The sequence below is a fragment of the Apium graveolens genome, chromosome 5, assembly GCF_009905375.1.
Source record: "Apium graveolens cultivar Ventura chromosome 5, ASM990537v1, whole genome shotgun sequence".
Lineage (NCBI taxonomy): Eukaryota > Viridiplantae > Streptophyta > Magnoliopsida > Apiales > Apiaceae > Apium > Apium graveolens.
The window spans coordinates 299,167,340-299,181,817 of NC_133651.1; the positions used below are offsets into that span (position 1 = coordinate 299,167,340).

General features: G+C 37.7%; 1 pseudogene; it reads right to left on the minus strand.

Moving 5' to 3' along the window:
* Positions 1 to 6,001: 6,001 nt before the first annotated feature.
* LOC141661101 (uncharacterized) lies at positions 6,002 to 9,827 on the minus strand (annotated as a pseudogene).
* Between the last annotated feature and the right edge of the window lie 4,651 nt (positions 9,828 to 14,478).

The window sequence follows — 14,478 nt, forward strand, 5'->3', positions numbered from 1 at the left end:
TCCATCAGAATAAGGATTATAAAATTCAGTATTAAAATTCTCGTCCCTGAGTGGCCGCCCCAGATTCCTGAGCGGGCGCCCAAGCTCCCAAGCAGCCGCCCAGCATCCTGAGCAGGCGCCCACGCACCTTCTGGAAAATTCTGAATTCTGCTCCTGGTTTTGCTGCGTTCTGCCCCCAACTTTCCACAACCAATGCCAAGCACTTTCCTAGGCTTATTTCTGATGAATTCTTCCTACATACGCAAGTTATACCCTAAAATGCAAAAACACTAGAAAAACGCATCAAATACACAAAATACCTGATTTCAAGACATCAATTCAAGCCATTATAAGACGTTCTAAGTGGTATAAAATGCCACTTATCACACCCCCAAACTTAAATCGATGCTTGTCCTCAAGCATCACAGACTCAAAAACAAAACAAAAACATGCATGAATGCAATCTAATGATACAAACACAAAATATTCCTTAACTACCACCCCCATACTTTAAATCTTCACTGTCCCCAGTGAAGGTAATAGAAAGGAACACAGGGTATACCTACTCGGAGAAATCATCATCACCACCCTCAGAGGGTGGAGTGTCAGGAGGCGGATAAGCAGAGTCCTCACCAAAAATGGCCACTGGATGTCAGCTCCAAGGCCTCTGAAAGCAGTCCCAAGTGCAAGGGTGAGCTCCTGAGCGAACCTACTCTGCGACTCATACATCGGATTCCTTTCACAGAAATAGGTGGTGGAAGATTTTCAATGACTCCTACCTTGGATTTATCCACCTCAAGACCCTTCTAGAGACTTTATGCCCAAGAATAATGCCTTCACGCACCATAAAGTGACATTTTTCCCAATTGAGCACCAAATTAGTTTCCACCCACCTTTTGAGCACCGAACGAAGATTATTCAAACATTTATCATATGAATGTCCAAAGATGGAGAAGTCGTCTATGAACAATTCAACATTGTTTCCAATCATATCAGAGAATATAGCCATCATACATCTCTGAAAAGTGGCAGGTGCACCACATAAGCCAAATAAAACTCTGCGAAAAGAAAACGTGCCAAATGGACAAGTGAAGGTAGTCTTTTCTTGATCTTCTGGTGCAATGCAAATCTGATTATACCCCGAATAGCCATCCAGAAGACAATAATACTCATGACCAGCCAACCTGTCAAGCATCTGATCAATAAATGCAAGAGGGAAGTGATCCTTTCTCGTAGCTTTGTTCAACTTTCTGTAATCCATGTATACCCTCCATCCTGTGACTGTTCGAGGGGGGATGAGCTCGTTCTTCTCATTTGCTACCACAGTTATACCTCCTTTCTTAGGTATACATTGCACGGGGCTCACCCAAGAACTGTCAGAAATAGGATATATGATTCATGTATCTAGCCACTTCAGAATTTCTTTCTCCACCACTTCTTTCATGATAGGATTAAGTCTCTGCTGTTGCTCAACAGTCGGCTTACTACCTTCCTCTAGCAGAATTTTATGCATACAGTACGAAGGGCTGATCCCTTTTATATCTGCTATAGTCCATCCGATGGCCGATTTGAATTCTCTCAAAATCCTCAAGTGCTTGTCCTCCTCACTACCTGAAAGGTCAGATGCAATAATAACAGGTAAAGTAGATGCATCACCTAAAAAAGCATACCTCAAGTGTTCAGGCAACGGTTTAAGCTCCAAAGTAGGTGCTTCCTCAATAGATGGTTTGAGGTTTCCTTCAGCAATCTTGAGATCAGTAGTACCAAGAGATTCAAATGGCATGTCTAGCTTTCGCCTCCAAGGAGAAGCATTTAGATATTGTAGTTGCTCATTGCCATCCTCATCGTTACTGTCAAATTCCCCCACTAAGGCTTTCTTTAAGGTATCAGACATTAGCATATGATCAAGTTCTGAAGTTACCGCATAATCAGTCAAATCCACCTTTAAGCACTCCTCGTCTTCTGTAGGGAATTTTATTGCCTTGAATACATTGAATGTCACATCCTGATCCTGCACCCTCATAGTAAGTTCACCTTTCTACACATCTATCAAGGTACGGCCTGTAGCCAAGAAAGGTCTTCCCAAGATTATGGGAATCTTCTTATCTTCCTCGAAATCCAAAATGACAAAGTTTGCAGGGAAGAAGAGCTTATCCACCTTTACTAACACGTCTTCCACGATGCCTCGTGGGTATGTAATAGAATGATCAGCCAATTGTAGAGACATGTGGGTGGGCTTTGGATCGGGAAAATTCAACTTTTTGAATATAGACAATGGCATCAGATTGATGCTTGCTCCCAAATCACATAGGCACTTGTCGAAAGACAACTTGCCAATGGTGCAAGGAATGGTGAAGCTACCTCGATCTTTAAGCTTTGGAGATAATTTTTGTTGTAGCATAGCACTGCACTCTTCCGTTAGAGCAACGGTCTCAAGGTCATCCAGTTTCACCTTCCTTGAAAGAATACTCTTCATGAATTATGCATAACTAGGCATTTGCTCTAGATCCTCAGCAAAAGGTATGTTGATGTGAAGTTTCTTGAACACCTCCAGAAACTTACCGAACTGCTTATCCAATTTTTGTTGTTGCAATCTCTTAGGGAAAGGTGGTGGAGGATAGAGCTGTTTCTTCCCTGTATTACCCTCAGGAAGAGTGTGTTCAACAGTAGTCTTCCTTGGTTCCGCCGCTTTCTCCTTTTGCTTCTCTTCTTCATCAATAACTTCAGCTTCTCCATCTTTCACTTTTTCAGCATCAACAACTTTTCCAGACCTTAAGGTAACAGCCTTTACTTGATCCTTAGCTTCCTTCCTGCCTGGAACTTCAGTATCATTGGGAAGTGTGCCAGGTTGACGATTGAGCACAACATTGGCTAATTGACCGATTTGATTTTCCAAGGTCTTGATAGAAACAGCCTGACTTTTGCACAACAATTTGAGCTCCTCGAAATCAGCACTAGAAGGTGGAGCAGCACCTCCTTGTTGAGGATATGATTGCATTTGAGCATAATGTTGTGGTTGCTGGAATTTAGGTGGATTAAACTACTTACAGATAGGCTGCTGATATGGCTGCTGAACAACATTCTGCTTATTACTCCAGTTAAAATTGGGATGATTTTCTGTTGTTAGGATGATAAGTAGATGGCACAGGCTGCTGCGGTCGTTGATAATTGTTCACATACTGAACAGATTCATTAACAAGAGAACACTGATCCGTAGCATGAGAACCTGCACAAAGCTCACAGACCATAGCTATCTGATTGAATCCATAGTTGGCTAAAGAATCGACCTTCAAAGACAGCGCTTGGAGCTGCGCTGCAATAGCTGTAGCTGCATCGACTTTCAGAATACCTGCTACCTTCCCAGACATCATCCTTTGAGTTGGGTTTTGATGCTCATTTACAGCCATAGTTTAAATAAGATTATAAGCCTCAGTATAGCTTTTGGCCCACAAGGCGTCTCCAGCTGCTGCATCGAGCATGGGCCGAGATTGGGCCTCCAAACCATTATAGAAACCAGTGATCACCATCCAGTCAGGCATACCAAGATGTGGACAATTTCTCAACATCTCCTTGTAGCGCTCCCAAGCTTCGCACATAGATTTTGTTGGTTGCTGCATAAACTGAGTAAGAGCACTCCTCATAGCTGCAGTCTTCACCATTGGATAGAACTTCACCAGAAACTTTTGCGCAAGATCTTGCCAAGTAGTGATGGACCCAGCTGGCTCATAATGTAACCAGTCCTTAGCTTTATCCCTCAGAGAGAATGGGAAAAGACTTAACTTGATAGCCTCATCAGTCACACCATTATATTTGAAAGTACTACAGATCTCGACAAAATTCCTGATATGCATGTTGGGGTCTTCAGTCGCAGCACCTCCGAAAGAAACAGAATTCTGTACCATCTGAATAGTGCCCGGATTGATTTCAAAAGTGTTAGCCTGAATAGCCGGATGAAGGATGCTTGACTGAATGTCATCAATTTTAGGCCAAGAAAAGTCCATAAGAGCTGGATCTGCTGCTGGAACTATACGATAACCCATGATTACTGGTTCTTTCTGCTCACTCTCTTTATCCGAATCTTCAAAATCTATCTTCTCCGGAATATCAAGAACTGAGTCTGTCTCCTCAGCCGTATCTAAAGTTCTCTTGCAAGTGCGAGAACGTGTTTGCATACACGCTCGCTAGAATACCTCAAACACAACCGGAAACAATAAGTAACACGTCTTAATCAATGAGTCCTAATGACCACTGATGGCAAGTACATAAACTAAACAAATACGCCGACTCCCCGGCAGCGGCGCCAAAAACTTGTTAGGCACAAAACACGCGCTAATAATTCACACAAGTATACGCGTTCACAAGTAATATAGAATAAATTCTAGTTCGTTCCCACAAAGACTCAGACTAGTTATGTTCAATTAACACTTACTCACCAATGTATGATTACTTCTCAATGTCAAGACAATAACACTTAGATTTGATTAACTAATTATTAACTACAATTAACTACGAGAATTAAACACTTAATTGACACTTGAATTAACAATATTAAACACACATGAGATCATAACTTCATTACTACTTCCTTTAGTAGTTATCGTTATTACCCTTAGCATGTAACGGTGATGATATTAATCGAACAACACGAAACTGATAAAAGCCAACTTTCGTTGTACTAATACCATTCTACCAAACATCCACAATTAAGATAGAAGTTGAATAGGCATCAATTATGTTGAGACCCTATATGTCTACAGAATTTGACAACATAACGATTTAAGCACAAGTTATTCTTTATCATTACACAGGGCAAGTAAAACGGTTAGAGTTACCCACTAATCATGCATACACATACATGAACCTATGCTAGCATGGCAAGTTCTAAACCTCGTGATCCACCGTCGCTTCACAGGAGATTAGCAGACTATCTTATATGTTCGCGACGCACATAAGACAAATAAGCACAACCTATACTAGATATCATACAATCATCACACACTAAGGTGTTAAATAACTAACTAAACAAATCCATAGTAAATCCGTTATGACCCCATGATCACGATTAGCCCATGATAAAACTCATCGTCACCATGGGTTCATATTAAAACATGATAATAACACACAATATAAACTAATAAAAATACTTATTAAAACCAGAGTACGTCACAAGAGTAATAAGGTTCAAAGTAAAGAAAACTAGCATCCACTGATACAACGAATAAAAGAATCACAAGAAAATGTATGCTTCCTCTTCTTCGTTGTGATGTGCTAAAACGGTCTTCTTCCTTCTCTCCTTGCTCCTTGCTTGATACCACCCTTCTGTGAAACGTCTCTGAGAATTACTTATATAGAAGCCCACAAGAACCAGCCGTCTCAGAAGTCCATCAGAATAAGGATTATAAAATTCAGTATTAAAATTCTCGTCCCTGAGCGGCCGCCCCAGATTCCTGAGCGGGCGCCCAAGCTCCCAAGCGGCCGCCCAACATCCTGAGCGGGCGCCCAAGCACCTTCTGGAAAATTCTGAATTCTGCTCCTGATTTTGCTGCGTTCTACCCCCAACTTTCCACAACCAATGCCATGCACTTACCTAGGCTTATTTCTGATGAATTCTTCCTACATACGCAAGTTATACCCTGAAAGGAAAAAACACTAGAAAAACACATCAAATACACAAAATACCTGATTTCAAGACATCAATTCAAGCCATTATAAGACGTTTAAGTGGTATAAAATGCCACTTATCACCTGGGTCAATGAGGTGGATGACCTGTTCCTCGGAATCGACTGGTAACTCTAAAAATGATTTGAGACGTTGTCCATTAACTTTGAATATTTCACCATTTTTAAGATTTTTAATTTCAATAGCATCATGAGGAAAAACTACTTTAACAATGTAAGGTCCCTCCCATCTAGATCTCAATTTTCCGGGAAATAAATGAAGCCTAGAATTGTACAAAAGAACTTTTTGACCGGGAGAAAAGGATTTTCTCAAAATTGATTTATCATGAAAAACTTTGGTTCTTTATTTATAGATTTTAGCATTTTCATAAGCATCATTTCTCATTTCTTCTATCTCAGACAATTGCAACTTCCTATGACTACCGACAGTGGGTAAATCAAAATTCAACTCCCTAATGGCCCACAAGGCTCGATGTTCAAGTTCAACCGGAAAATGACAAGCTTTACCAAACACAATCCGATAAGGAGACATACCCAAGATAGTCTTAAATGCGGTCCTATAGGCCCATAAAGCATCTATCAACTTAATTGACCAATCCTTTATATTGGAGTTGACAGTATTTTCTAAAATCTGTTTGATTTACCTATTTGAGACTTCAAGTTGACCACTAGTTTGAGGATGATAAGGGGTGGCCAATTCATGAGTGATCGAGTACTTTTTTAAGAGAGAATCAAAATGATGGTTCTTGAAATGTTTGCCTTGATCACTAATGATAGCTCTAGGTGTACCAAATCGAGAAAATATATTATCTTTTAAGAATTTAAGAACGACCTTGTTATCATTAGACTTAGTTGGAATGGTCTCGACCAATTCAGACACGTAATCGACCGCTAAGAGAATGTAGAGGTTGCAAAATGAGCAAGGAAATGGGCCCATAAAATCTATCCCCTAAACATCAAAAAATTCGATAATTAGGATCAGATTCATTGGCATCATATTATGTCTTGTGATATTTCCTAAGTGTTGACACCTACTACAAGCGGCACAGAATTCCGCGGAATCCTTAAATAAACTAGGCCAATAGAAACCACTTTGGAGTATCTTGGCAGCCGTCTTTTTGGCACTAAAATGACCTCCACAAGCTTGATCATGACAGAAGGAAAGGATTCTTCTAAACTCGTGATTTGGGACATACCTTCTAATGATTTGGTTCGGGCAATAATTGAAGAGATAAGGGTCATCCCAAAAGAAGTATTTGACTTGTGAAAAGAATTTGGATTTATCTTGCTTGGACCAATGAGTCGGAATGTTTCCGGTGACAAGGTAATCAACAATATCGGCAAACCAATGGAGGGTAGAGATAGAAAGAAGGTGTTCATCCGGAAAAGATTCATTCAAAGGTAAGTCAACGGTTGACTCTACTACATATCGAGAAAGATGATCGGCAACGACATTTTCAGACCCCTTCTTATCCCTAATTTCTAGGTCAAATTCTTGGAGCAACAAGATCCATCTAATCAAACGAGATTTTGAGTCCTTTTTCGAGAAAAGATATCGCAGGGCGGCATGATCAGTGTAAATAATGATTTTTGAACCAATAAGATAAGACCTAAACTTCTCGAGGGAAAATACTACGGCTAGAAGCTCTTTTTCGGTGGTTGAGTAATTAAGTTGGGCATCATTTAAGGTCTTCCTAGAGTAGTATATGACATGAGGTATCTTATTGATTCGTTGCCCTAAAACTGCCCCAACTGCATAGTCAGAGGCATCACACATCAACTCAAAAGGCTCATTCCAATCAAGGGATTTAATTATCGGGGATGAAGTCAATTTTTTCTTAAGGTGTTCAAAAGATTGTAAACAATCATTATTGAACTCGAATTTGACATCTTTGGAAAGAAGATTGGTCAAGGGTCTTGCCTTTTTACTAAAATCCTTAACGAAATGCTTATAAAAACCAGCATGTCCTAAAAAAGAGCGAATTGCTTTGACCGATTTTGGTGGAGGGAGACTAGCAATGAGATCAATTTTAGCTTTATCAACTTCAATTCCCTTTTCCGAGATTTTATGACCAAGGACGATTCTTTCTTTACTCATGAAATGACATTTTTCCCAATTAAGAACGAGGTTCATTTTTTACACCTTTTCAAAACTAGGTCAAGGTGGTTTAGACACTGATGAAAAGAAGAACCAAAGATGGAAAAATCATCTATGAAAATTTCTAGGAATTCACCTACCATATCGGAAAAAATGCTCATCATGTATCGCTGAAATGTAGTAGGGGTCGTGGTCAAACCAAAAGCTAGACGACGATAAGCGAACGTTCCGGAATGACATGTGAACGTGGTCTTTTCTTGATCTCCAGAAGTAATGGGGATTTAAAAGTAGCCGGAAAAACCATCTAGGAAACAATAATAGGAATGACCCGCTAACCTTTCTAACATTTGATCGATGAATGGTAAAAAAAAGTGATATTTTCTAATAGCATAATTGAGTTTCCTATAATCTATACACACTCTCCAACCAGATTGAACACGAGTGGGAACTTGCTCATCATTCTCGTTGGTCACTACCGTAATACCCGATTTCTTAGGTACTACTTGAATCAGACTCACCCACGAGCTATCAGATATTGGAAAGATGATCCCATTATATAGGCACTTAAGAATTTCCTTCCTAACAACTTCCATCAAAGTTGGGTTCAACCTCCTTTGTGGCTCCCTAACTGGTTTAGCATCATCAACTAAGTGAATCCTATTTTGGACAATTGCCGGACTAATTCCTTTAATATCAGAAATACTCCAACCTATGGCTTCCTTATTCTCCTTAAGCATACTTAATAGTTCCTCTTCTAGAGATGGGGTCAAATTAGAAGTAATTATGACGGGATAAGATTTATTAGGACCACAAAACTTGTACTTAAGAATATTAGGAAGAGGTTTGAGTTCTAATTCTGGTGGACTTGGCTCAACTGGTTCACTAGCTTGATAAAGGGACAAAAGGAGTGGTTGAAGCTCTTGGTTAGTTGTAGGAATGGTGGACTCTAACATCTCATTGACCTCATTAGTGTAATAAGAATCAACCCAATTTTGACCAAAATGATTTAAGCAAAAGTCAAGAGCATCATCGACACTCATGGTTTCATGATCAAGCATTTTATCAATTAAATTAATTTCCATGTGTTGGTGAAAATAGTCATTGGGTTGGTTTCCGACATGAAAAATATTGAGATCAATGGTCATAATTCCAAATGTTAGTTTCATTAAACCGTTCCTACAATTAATCAAGGCATTGGATGTGGCTAGAAAAGGTCTTCCTAGAATGATGGGTATTTGATTTTTAGGATTTTTGACTGGTTGAGTTTCTAGGACCACAAAATCAACGGGAAAAACAAAATCACCAACCTTAATCAACACTTCTTCAATTATTCCCTTAGGAATTTTGATAGAACGGTCAGTAAATTGAAGTGTGACATTGGTCTTTTGAAGTTCACCTAGACCTAATTCTTGGTAGACAGAATACAGAAGAAGATTCACACTAGCACCTAAGTCAAGTAAAGCTTTGTCAACAAAAGTGTAGCCTATGACACAAGAAATAGTAGGACAACCAGGGTTCTTATATTTCACAGGAGTTTCATTCGAGAGAATCGAACTAACTTGAGAACATGAGTGGTTCGTTTATGAGTACACAACTCTTTTAGAAACTTAGCATACGAAGGAATTTGTTGAATGGCATCTAAAAGAGGAATGTTGACCTTAACTTGCTTGAAGACTTCTAAGATCTTGTCTACTTGAGCCGATTGTTTGTTCGAAATAATTCATTGAGGATACGGAGCTATCAGCGTGAAGACTCTTTCGTTAGACAAATCGGGTCTAGGTTTCGAAGGTGGTGCAATCGAATGAGGTGTTTCGCTAGACTCGAAATTCTCGGGTTGCTTCGAGTGATCTAGACTCGGACTCAAATGTGAGGGATTAGGTTCCGAACTCAAATTCTCTTCTTCGTTAGCATCAACACCAACTCGATTTCTCACTTGATTTCCGGATCGTAGAGAGATGACGGCGTTCATATCATGAGGTCTTTGATTAAGCGGAAATTTAGGATTCACCTCGGGTTGACTTAAAAACTCATTCTTCTCGCGCTCATAAATCGTGTTAGCTAATTGACTCATTTGAACCTCTAACTTAGATATGGATTGGGAATTGGATTTCAATAATTGCCTATCTTGGGTCATGGTTTGCATGAAGGCTTGTTGAGATTGAGTCAAATTAGGTTAAGATTTTAGCAAAGTCTCGATACTCTTTTCTAAGGTATTAAGTCTCTTATCCGAATCATTAAACTCGGAAGGATTCAAGGGTGCTTGAATTGGGTTTGGATAAGGATTTTGACTAGAGGTGGGGTAAGAGTTTGGATTAGGCTTTTGAAAAGTGGGTTGAGGAGATTGGTAGTTTTGGCCTTGGGTCCATGAGAAATTCGGGTGGGTCTTCCACCCGGGATTGTATGTGGGTGCAAAAGGGTCATTCCTAGGTCTAGGGTGAAACATAGCATTCACTTGCTCAAACTCTTGAAAGTTTTGAGGTCCATGACTATAAGAATTATAGTTCGCACACATAGACGCTTGGGAAGGGGCATTAGTGGTTTCTAAAGCTTCCAATCTTCTAGTAAGAGTAGCTAACTTCGCTTCGGTTGCTATAAAATTGCCCACTAAATGCAAGCCTTTGTTGGAAAATGAACCGAGTGTTTTATTGTACTTACTAGGCTCCCTATTCGGCTCCTTAGTAGACGGCCACAATATGGTCATTTCCGCTAGTTCCTCGAAAAACTCCCAACCCTGATCCTCGTCTTTTTCCATGAATTTGCCTTGACACATAGACTTTAACAACGCGGTTGTAGAACTATCTAAGGCCTCGTAAACAATCTTACAAAGTCTCCACTTTTCTATTCCGTGGTGGGGACATTGGGACAAAAGATTTTTAAATCTATCAAAATATTTCCAAAAAGACTCGTTGTCCTTTTGATGAAATTGATTAATCTCATTTGTAAGTCTCGTAGTCTTATGATTTGAAAAATATTTTTTTAGAAAAATGACTACGAATCCCTCCCAAGTTGAAATAGAATTAACCGGTAGGCTATATAACCATTTTTAGCATTTTCTTTAAGAGAAAAATTGATTAGTCTAAGCCTAATGGAATCCTCGGTCAATTGCTGGAGTTTTTGTAAGGCACAAACCTCCTCGAATTCATGAATAAAAAGATACAGATCCTCACCTTCACTCCCGGTAAATTTAGGTAACATGCTAATATGATGACCTTTAATTTCAAAATTATTACCATTAAATGGTGGAAGAGTAATACAAGAAGGTTGGGTCGAACGGGCGGGGTAACAACGATCCTTAAGAGAAACTGTCATGTTTACTACGGGTTCAAGAATTTCTACGGGTTCGGATTCCGATGAGGAAGTACGCTCAATTGGTCTCACTAACCTAGAGGAATTATCTCTAATCCACGTAGTACGCATAAACAGGATATGAATCAAGTTGCAAATAAGTGCAAGAATTGAAAACACGCAAAAGAAAGGGTGAAAAATTGAAAGAAAAATTTTAAATCTATGGTTCTCTAAAAAACTCTAGACTTGCTTCTAACAAAAAGATATTACTAAAATTCACAAAACTAAAAGTATTCTTTCTGATTGGCCAAGTAGGTGCTAGCATTGCTAAGAGGCTAAACACCAGCCTAGTCATCAATCTAAATGGACAGGTAAGCTTTCGCTAGCCTAGACACTAAATAATGAATACTTAGAGATTTGATCATTTCAGGTTTTCTTCCTAGTTGAGCGCGAAGTCCTAGGGGCTAATGTCTACTTAATTTTATTAAAAAGGCTATGGTATGCAAAATGATGGATTTAATGGTTGTGGGCCAAGGAAAGAGTGATGAAATCCCTCCCCTTATCTTATGATGTGGTTTTGCCCTTGAAGTTTATTTAAATGATGCAACACACAACGAGATATAAAAGCGATAAACAATTATGGATGCTCTAAACTACGTGTCCTAACTAAAGAAAAGAAGAAATTTAACCTACCTTGGGTCCACCAGCAATCACCACAATTTATAAGGTACGAAAAATTAAAAACAAGAAATAAAATCTAAGATGATGTGCTCCTAGGTGAACAAATGCATGATGCAACAATTATGTATTTAACTAACTATTTTTGTATTTTATTTTTTTGAATTTTCATTTTTTTGTGATTTTTTTTAACTAGTGAAAAATACGAAAAGAGAGAGATACGGGTTACCCAAGCAAGCTTTCAAAAATTCCTTCGAGCCTCGGAAATATTCGGAGTTCCAACGAGCTTTCCAAATCTTCAATTTTCTAAAAAAAAAATTAAACAAAGAGAGCAAGTACAACTAATTCGAAAAATTAAAAATTAAGGCGCGAAAAATAATTATACTTAAAGAGGCCTAAATATTTAGTTTTGGTGTACGGAGAAGATAGGGAACTAGTTGTAAAGGGTTACACTGATGCTAGTTTCTAAACCTAATTTTTGGACATACAAGGATGATTATGTGTTTATGTCTGTTTTATGTTTTGTCTAAATATAAGTGATGTTAGCTGGAATAGTTGAGAAAAAGAACATTGATGATTCTATAATGGAAGCCGAATATGTTGAGCTTTCGACATAGCCAAGGAGACTATTTAGGCATGTCCATAAGCGATATCACCTTATTAATGAGATTAATGATCAAGAAGATATAAATGTAAAGTGCATAGTAAGGATAGTGTTTCAGACCCACTGACTAAGGCTTTATCGCAGCAGAAGCATGATGGTTATACTAGTTCCATGAGTATTAGATATATGGGTGATTGGCTCTAGTTCAAGTGAGAGATTGTTAATGTTTGTGTTCTAGAGACAACAATATAATGTTTTAGTTTAAGACTTTTGGATTATTAATATTTTTGTTCTATCGATTATTCCTTTTATAATTTATTAATTCTAAATTTACTACGATATAAATGTTATATTAATAAATGTCCTTGGAATATGATATGAATTCTATATCACTAAGTACGTGACTTAAAAATGAGATTATGAGAATAGTATCAATATTTCTAAAGGCCCCTAGCCAAGTATTATTATTAAGGGACAATAATATTGCATTAAGGTTCACATCTCATTGATCATAGGTATAGTGATACTAAAGTCAAAAATATAGGCAGATGTAAACGTACATGGTGCTGGACAGACCCAATGTGAGATTCTACATGTATGTTGTGTCATAAGTAATTCTCACTGTGATAATGATGTAATGGTCCTTAGACTTGAAATCATTATATTTTATACGAGAATCAATGTACTTTGATTACATTAAAAGTTACCTTTGTCCGGGTAATGATAAAATTGTATTTCGGGTATATTATGAATCGTATGAGAAATATGAATGGTATAGAGAAGATTAACCCTCCTAATTTTAGGAGTGGTGTTATTGACCTCTTGTGTGAGCTAGACTATGAAATGCGTGGCCACGCTCAAATGTTGATTTGATATGATGGTCTACTCATTGATCAAGGAAACCTGCATTAAATATTGATGAGGATGACACATTACATGCCTCTAGTTTAATCTATAATATGTGGTTAAAGATTATATTATATTGTACATTATTCACGAAAGGTTAAATCGATCATCGATTGAATTATTATTACTTGGGTAGTAATGATGTATTACTAGATGCCGCTCATTATTTACCATTTTAAATAAGATTTAAAATTCGTTGCCAACGTAATAATAACCTATAGGGTCGCACACAAAGAATGCTTGGAGGATTATTTAATTTAAATTGGATTTAAATTATTAGTAATTCGAATTATTTATAATATTAATTAGGTATGACTTAATTAATTAGATAAATAATGACATTCGAAATTACTAATATTAATTATGAAATTCAGTTGTTAAGTAATTAGGTATTATTTAATTATTACACAAATAGAAATTTTGAATTAATAATAACTCCTAATTAGTTAAAAGTTATAATTCCATTTTCTACTCTCTATATAATATCTCGTGGCTGATTTTTAAAAGAAAGACTTTTACTTAAACCCTAGCCACCAAGATGGAAGATGGAGAGAGCAAGAAGAAACGAGTTTGTGCTAGTACACATCCAATCCCTGAGTTTATGCATTCGTGTGGATGCGTGGTGATTGAAAAATCTTTGGATCTCCATTATTCAACCAATTTGTAAAGTTTCTTAAGGTAAATGTTAGTCGTTAAACACGCGCTAATAATACACGGAAGTATACGAGTTCACAAGTAGTATAAAATCTTTTCTAGTTCGTTCCCACATAGACTGTATTGGTTAACTATTTAATTTATGCACCTAAGCAACAATGTATGGTTATTATCCAATGCTAAGACGATAACAAATTGAGATTGTTTATAACTAAGAATTACGCTAACAATTGTAACTACGAGAATAAAATTTACTGAATTGATATATATGATAAATATGGATTCTAACTTCATTAAATACTTCATTCAATAGCCTTATTATAATTAACCTTAGCATGCAATAGTGATGACACTAATCAGATAACACGAAATTGATAAACGCCAACTTGCGTTGCACGAGTACCATTCTACCAAACACCCACAAAAGAGATAAAAGCTGAATAGGCACCAATTATATTGAGACGCTATATGTCTATAGAATTTGACAACATAACAGTTTAAGCACAAGTTATCTATCTTTATTACATAGGGCAAGTAAGATGGTTAAAATTACCTACAAATCATGCATGACACATACATGAACCTATGCTAACAT